This window comes from Haemaphysalis longicornis, unplaced genomic scaffold (assembly GCF_048455015.1).
Source record: "Haemaphysalis longicornis isolate Haplotype H1 unplaced genomic scaffold, Haemaphysalis longicornis Haplotype H1 scaffold_25, whole genome shotgun sequence".
NCBI classification, from domain to species: domain Eukaryota; kingdom Metazoa; phylum Arthropoda; class Arachnida; order Ixodida; family Ixodidae; genus Haemaphysalis; species Haemaphysalis longicornis.
Genome location: NW_027526314.1, coordinates 6,447,726 through 6,455,976, shown reverse-complemented (window position 1 = coordinate 6,455,976; position 8,251 = coordinate 6,447,726). Strand labels below are relative to the sequence as shown.

At 49.0% G+C, this 8,251-nt stretch overlaps 1 non-coding gene across 1 annotated transcript; it reads left to right on the top strand.

The window, feature by feature from the left end:
• The first annotated feature begins 3,180 nt into the window (after positions 1–3,180).
• Positions 3,181–3,252, top strand: Trnak-uuu (transfer RNA lysine (anticodon UUU)). The gene has a single exon. It is a non-coding gene; the product is annotated as a tRNA-Lys (tRNA).
• The last annotated feature ends 4,999 nt before the right edge of the window (positions 3,253–8,251 follow it).

The window sequence follows — 8,251 nt, the reverse complement described above, 5'->3', positions numbered from 1 at the left end:
GCTCCTGCACACCTGAACGCAGTTCCTCCGGAATATTTATTCCCTCTACTGGCCATACGGTTTCCTATCGCCCCGAGCGTGCGACATCATCTAGGACCGCCGAGCTTCACGCCATCAAGGCAGCTATACGCTACATTTTATGCCAGCAGCCGAAGCAATGGGCTGTTTTCACAGACTCAAAGGTTGCTCTCCAAAGCCTGTAACGCAGCGACTACTTCACCATTCATGAACATGCCTCTCGTGACATCACATACATGCCCACCTCGGCAATGACGCTGGACACCGTATAATATTTCAGTGGCTTCCCGGTCACTGTTGTGTTCTAGGAAATCAGAAGGCGGATGAAGCTGCCGGAAATGCGGCCTAGGGCCTGGAAATGGGCAATGGGAGGAATATTTTTTCACTAAGCGTGATGTCACAACTATGGCGAAGGCACTTGTTTTAGTGTAACGGAACTGCTCTGGTCCCTTCCAGATCACCACCATGCCTTCCTACGCTACATAGACCCTTAGCGCAGGAGGAGGCTGCCAGCGGAACTTCCGCGCCGATTAGAGACGTTATAGCACTGACTTCGTCTCAAAGCAGCGCTTACGACGACATACCTTTTTCGACTTGGTGTCACCACAAACCCTTAGTGCGACAACTGCGGATCGCCGGAAACCGTGGAGCATCTGCTGGTGGAATTCTACGCATACATACTCGCGAGGTGTATTCTTGTGCACGAACTATAGCGCCTCAGCCCAGGACCGATGACCTTGAAAATACTTCTTGGTCCCTGGCCATCTCCACCAGCTAAACGCAAAGTACTGGAGGCGTTGTTCGGCTGTGTGAAGGAGATTGGCGTGAATGCAGTGATTTAGAGATTAGACGACAGTTTTTAATCCCACTGCTCACACACCAAACGTCATTTTTCTCTGTCGTCTTTTATTTCTTCTGTTTCTTCTTCTTTCTTCTGCCCTGTAATCTATAGAGCCTTTTCTTTCCTCCTCCTCCTTCCCCGCCGAGTAGCATGTCGGTGTCGAAATTCCGGCAAGCATCCCGGCCTTCTCTTCAAATAAAATCCTTCTCCCTCTCTTATATATATATATATATATATATATATATATATATATATATATATATATACAGAAAGAAATGCCGGCAGTCTACAACGCCAAAGAAGGCATAGGGGAAGGTTAGACTATTTTTCTACCGTTAGTGACGTTACATTATTATTAATTTTTATTAATTACGTGAGAAAGAAAGAAAGAAAAACACGCGCCCAGAGTGGGGACCGAACCCACGCCTTTCGATTAGATCTCGAATGCCTTACCAATTCGGCTATCTGGGCGACTGTGTTCCGCTTCACTTTCTGGGGTATTTATATTTACTACAACTGTATCTGACGCTTGAGGGTGGTAGCCAGCGCCACTCAAGCTACACGGGGAGAAGGGGACCTTCTTTTTTAACCCCCGGGGCGTGACGCGAACGTCTACAGCCTGTCATGAGCGGTCAACTGGCGGGAAACCCTCTTATGCTACCTTGGCATCAAGGCTGCCAGAACTGAGGCCCTCGCTAAGCTTTCGCGCGATAATAGGGTTTGGAAATGAGGGGCTCGTTAGGAAATACAGGAAGAAATGCCGGCAGTCTACAACGCCAAAGAAGGCATAGGGGAAGGTTAGACTATTTTTCTGCCGTTAGTGACGTTACATTATTATTAATTTTTATTAATTACGTGAGAAAGAAAGAAAGAAAATCACGCGCCCAGAGTGGGGACCGAACCCACGCCTTTCGATTAGATCTGGAATGCCTTACCAATTCGGCTATCTGGGCGACTGTGTTCCGCTTCACTTTCTGGGGTGTTTATATTAACTACAACTGTATCTGACGCTTGAGGGTGGTAGCCAGCGCCACTCAGACTACACGGGGAGAAGGGGACCTTCTTTTTTAACCCCCGGGGCGTGACGCGAACGTCTACAGCCTGTCATGAGCGGTCAACTGGCGTGAAACCCTCTTATGCTACCTTGGCATCAAGGCTGCCAGAACTGAGGCCCTCGCTAAGCTTTCGCGTGATAATAGGGTTTGGAAATGAGGGGCTCGTTAGGAAATACAGAAAGAAATGCTGGCAATCTACAACGCCAAAGAAGGCATAGGGGAAGGTTAGACTATTTTTCTAGCGTTAGTGACGTTACATTATTATTAATTTTTATTAATTACGTGAGAAAGAAAGAAAAACACGAGCTTGGAAAATCACGAGTTTGGAAATGAGGGGCTCCTAACGAGCCCCTCATTTCCAAACCCTATTATCGCGCGAAAGCTTAGCGAGGGCCTCAGTTCTGGCAGCCTTGATGCCAAGGTAGCATAAGAGGGTTTCCCGCCAGTTGACCGCTCATGACAGGCTGTAGACGTTCGCGTCACGCCCCGGGGGTTAAAAAAGAAGGTCCCCTTCTCCCCGTGCAGTCTGAGTGGCGCTGGCTACCACCCTCAAGCGTCAGATACAGTTGTAGTAAATATAAATACCCCAGAAAGTGAAGCGGAACACAGTCGCCCAGATAGCCGAATTGGTAAGGCATTCGAGATCTAATCGAAAGGCGTGGGTTCGGTCCCCACTCTGGGCGCGTGTTTTTCTTTCTTTCTTTCTCACGTAATTAATAAAAATTAATAATAATGTAACGTCAATAACGGTAGAAAAATAGTCTAACCTTCCCCTATGCCTTCTTTTGCGTTGTAGACTGCCGGCATTTATTTCTGTATTTCCTAACGAGCCCCTCATTTCCAAACCCTATATATATATATATATATATATATATATATATATATATATATATATATATATATATATATATATATATATATATATATATTTAAATATAGGGTTTGGAAATGAGGGGCTCGTTAGGAAATAGAGAGAGAAATGCCGACAGTCTACAACGCCAAAGGAGGCATAGGGGAATGGTGGGACTATTTTTTTGCTGTTAGTGACGTTACATTATTTTTTATTAATTACGTTTGAAAGAAAGAAAGAAAAACACGCGCCCAGAGTGGGGACCAAACCCACGCCTTTCGATTAGATCTTGAATGACTTACCAATTCGGCTATCTGGGCGACTGTGTTCTCCTCCACTTTCTGGGATATTTATATTTACTACAACTGTATCTGACGCTTGAGGGTGGTAGGTAGCCAGCGCCACTCAGACTACACGCCCAGATAGCCGAATTGGTGAGGCATTCGAGATTTAATCGAAAGGCGTGGGTTCGGTCCCCACTCTGGGCGCGTGTTTTTCTTTCTTTCTTTCTCACGTAATTAATAAAAAATAATGTAACGTCACTAACGGCAAAAAAATAGTCTCACCATTCCCCTATGCGCCCTTTGGCGTTGTAGACTGCCGGCATTTCTTTCTCTTTTTCCTAACTAGCCCCTCATTTCCAAACCCTATTATCGCGCGAAAGCGTAGCGAGGGCCTCAGTTCTGGCAGCCTTGATGCCAAGGTGGCATAAGAGGGTTTCCCGCCACTTACCCGCTCATGACAGGTTGTAGACGTTCGCGTCATGCCCCGGGGGTTAAAAAGAAGGTGCCCTTCTCCCCGTGTAGTCTGAGTGGCGCTGGCTACCACCCTCAAGCGTCAGATACAGTTGTAGTAAATATAAATACCCCAGAAAGTGAAGGAGAACACAGTCGCCCAGATAGCCGAATTGGTAAGGCATTCGAGATCTAATCGAAAGGCGTGGGTTCGGTCCCCACTCTGGGCGCGTGTTTTTCTTTCTTTCTTTCTCACGTAATTAATAAAAAATAATGTAACGTCACTAACCGCAAAAAAATAGTCTCACCATTCCCCTATGCCTCCTTTGGCGTTGTAGACTGCCGGCATTTCTTTCTATATATTTATATATATATATATATATATATGAGAAAGGAGATACTCGACGTACCTGTAGAAGGATGGGCTCGTTTATTTGTGAACGAGGCGTCAACGCAGGAGGGGCGAGCCGAAACGACCAGCTTTTTGCGGGGCATGCGGCGCATACGCACATACAGGGATTTGCCCGGTATGGTTGATGCTCGTCACAACTACTCTTTCATGTGAGCTACATACATACTTGCTACAATATCCCCGCCGAAAAGGAGAAGCCATCCTGGTGACCTAAAGGGTACACGAGACGAACGGGTCATAGTAGGGCTTTATCCGCGTGACATGAACTGTCTCACGCCCCCGACGGCGGCGGCCTGAAGTGGGCTTTACAGTCTCAGCAACATAATTCGCCGGCGATGCTCGGCTCCACAACCCGGTAGGGGCCGTAATATTGGGAAATAAATTTCTGTGACAATCCGGGAGTCGGGCACGGTATGTAGAGCAAGACAAGGGATCTGTTCGGGAAAGTTGGAGCTGAGACCAAAACATAATGGCATGCCTTGTGGCGGGCTTTCTGGCGATGCAGGTCTTCCGATGTAAATCGACGAGCAAGCCAGCGACATTCCTCGGCGCGTGAAGCGACGTCTGAAACTGGCATAAATTCGGAGGCTTCAGGTCGGTACGGAAGTGTAGTGTAAGCCATGCCTGAAGGCTCACGACCATAGAGGAAAAACAACGGCGAAAATCCTGTGATTGTCTGCTTAGCGGTGTTGTAAGCATACGTCACAAAAAGATAAACAAGGTCCCAATTGGAATGGTCTGACGAAATGTACATTGCGATCATATCCTTCAGTGTGCGGTTAAACCGCTCCGTCAGACCATTGGTCTGTGGGTTCTATGATACGTTTTTGTGGTGGACAACGCTGTATTCAACTAGAAGGGTCTCCCCTACGTCGGGTAAAAACACGCGACCTCGATCGCTCAGTAGCTCGCGAAGAGCACTGTGACGAAACATGAACCGCTGAAGAAGGAATGATGCTACTTCTCGAGCCATGGGCGCCGGTAGCGCAGCTGTTTCGGCGTAACGGGTTAGATGATCAACGGCGGCGATGATCCAGCAATTACCGGAAGCTATGCTGGAAAGTGTGCCGTAGAGATCAGTGCCCACTCGTTCGAAGGAACCCGCTGAAGAGGGCAATGGCTTCAGTAGAACACCGGTGTGCTGCGGAGGAGTCTTGCCGCGTTGACATTCTGGGCAGGATTTAACAATATTTTTCACAAAGGTATACATTCCGCGCAAGTAGTAGCGAAGACTGAGGCACTCGTACGTTTTCAGGAGTTCAGCGTGAGCACACTGCGCGTCATCGTGAAAGCAAGAACAAATTTTCTTGCGTAGGTGGCGAGGAATCACTAGCAGCCATTTTCGACCGTCATTGTGGTAGTTGCGGCGGCATAGGAGTTTGTCACGAATGGTGCAGTGAGCAGCTTGTCGGCGCAGTATTCTTGGAGCAGCGTTTGCAGGCGGGCATGATACATATTCGAGAATAGAGGTGATCCACGGGTCCTTACGCTGCTCAGCAGCCATGTCCGCTATGGTGAGAGGCTCCAGGGTGTTATCTGCCGTCGACAAGCTGGCGACGTCCAATGAAAGCGGAGAGCGAGAAAGGGCGTCAGCATTGTTATGCTTGCGTCCTCACCTGTACAGAACCAGGATATCATACTCATGAAGGCGGAGGGCCCAGCGGGTGAGGCGACCGGAGGGATCCTTTAGTGAAGACAACCAACAAAGAGCATGATGATCCGTCACAACGTCGAACGGGCGTCCCTACAGGTAGGCGCGAAACTTGCTGATGGACCAATCAATAGCGAAACCTTCCTTCTCTTTTACATAGTAGTTTGCTTCCGCCTTCGTCAACGTACGACACGCATAACTGACAACGTATTCCTCATACCCGTCCTGTCGTTGGGTGAGGACTGTACCAAATCCCACACCGCTGGCATCGGTGTGGATTTCGGTTGGTGCGCATGGATCGACATGTCTGAATATGTGTGGTGACGTAAGGGCATGGTGTAGCCTCAGAAAATCGTTTTCACACTCACACGACAATTCAGAAATTTCCCCAATTCCACCGAGAAGTTGCGTGAGGGGATCGATGATGTAGAAAAAGTCCCGTACAAAGCGGCGGAAATAGGAGCAGAGGCCCATAAACCTTTGCAGGTCCTTCATCGTAGTCGGCTTTGGGAACTCCGCCACGGCAAGGAGTTTCCCTGGATCCGGGAGGACGCCGTCTTTCGAAACAACATCGCCCAAAATGGTGAGTTTCCGAGAAGCGAAGCGGCACTTTTTAAGGTTCAGCTGGAAACCGGCCGAAGAAAGGCATATCCATAATTGCTCCGGGTGTTTTAGGTGGGTTGTAAAATATGTTGAAAACACGGCGATGTAATCTAAGTAGCAAAGGCATGTTTTCGATTTCAGGCCATTCAATACGTTGTCCATCATTCGTTCGAATGTAGCGGTCGCATTACAGTGTCCGAATGGCTTGACATTGAACTCGTAGAGGCCATCAGGTGTTACAAATGCTGTTTTTAAAGCGATCGGCGTTGGCCATGAGCACTTGCCAGTAGCCCAACCTCAAATCCAATGATGAGAAGTACTCGCCCCTTGCAAGCTGTAAAGAGAATCTTCAATTCGGGGCAGCGGGTAAACGTCATTGCGAGTTATGTTTTAGGCATCTACAGTCCACGCAGAACCGATTCGATCCATCTTTTCTCTTGACAAGTACAACAGAAGAAGCCCAAAGTCTCATCGATGGTCGAATGACATCGCGTTTAGCATGTCCTGCACGTGTTCCTCAGTAACACGACGCTCGGTGGGACACACGATACGGTCGCTATCGCAATGGTGCATGAGTGTCAGTGTCGATCTGATGCGAAACAGTTGACGTGCGTCCAAAGGAGTGTCATGACAGTCGAAGGATATACTTAAGCGTCGTAGAACAGTCAATAGTTGGTCACGTTGGGTCGAAGGAAGGGCGTCGTCAATGGTGTTGAGCAACATAGTCGCATCAGGTGAGATATCACGTAAGCAACCGGAGCTAAGCGCGGTGATATGAACGGGAGAAACGTCTTCAGGTACCTCGATAAGAACGGAAGTGTCAACATCTTCTATAAGGCCAAGAATTCACTGCGAAAGAGTTTGGTGGGGCACGGATTAGGGGTTGAGACAGGCACAGAACTGGGACCGGATTTGATGTCGAGGACAGCAAATGGCGGTGGAAAGTATTTGCGAAGCGAAAAGAGACCAAAAGGAGCGAATATGACTGTGGCTTCCGAAACACTGCTGCACGACAATGGTACAAGCACAGATCAATCCGGTGGGATGTCCCTGTCGTCAGCAACAAGCAACTTTGCGGCGGCTTTCTCCCACTCGTTTTGAACTACCGGAAACAGTTCTATTTCAGCGCGCGCGTAGTCAATGATCGCGTGATGGCGTGACAAGAAGTTCCATCCTATAATCAGGTTGTGAAAGCATGACGGCAGGACGATGACCTCGATGATGTAGACGACCCCTTGAATTGTAACTCGAGCAGTGCATGCGGCCAGCGGTTCTACAGGTTGCGCATTAGCGCTGCGCAGAGTAACACCACATATAGGTGTCGTCACCTGTCGTAACGATCGGCAAAATTTATCGTCCATAATAGAAACCGCAGCTCCAGTATCGATAAGCGTTAGCGTAGAAACACCATCAACATGCAATTTGATTAAATTCGGCGGAGAAGAAGGAGGATTTTGGCATTTAGACGGTGACGCAGTTTTCCCCTCCGGAACTGCGGCGTCTAGTTTCCCGTCTAACTAGGCGTCGGGCGACAGCGCATCGGAACGAGTGAGTGGCGTCGTGGAAACGGCGAGGCACGGCTTGCGAAGTCACGGTCATCGTACGAGATACGTGTCATCGAAAACGGGGCTAGGACGTGCGTCATAGGTGGTCATGCCACGGGTGGTCATGCCCGTCATGCCATGGTAGCAGTAGCGTGCCACATGTCCCGCAATCCCACACAAATAGCAAAAAGGCGATTATCGGGCGTGCGCCAAGGATTTGCGAATGGACACGCCGGATGCGGCACAACACGCGTGGACCGGATGCGTTGAACCGCGGCAGTGGCATAACTCCCAGAGCTTGCAGCAGTCGCCAACTAGGGTCCCGGTTTGGTTTCAGTGAAAGGCTGTACCACGGTCTCGAAATTGGTTAGAGGCATATGTTGTACTGCGTCGGAGAAAGTAAAAGGAGCGGCCATCAGCGTTTGCGCCGTGATGTCGTCGTAAGCCACTGGAGCTACCGCTAGATTGGGCTCGCGAGTGCATATCGCACATGAGCGACTTGTTGCATCACGCTCTTGAGGGTTGGGGCTAAATCGGGCTGAG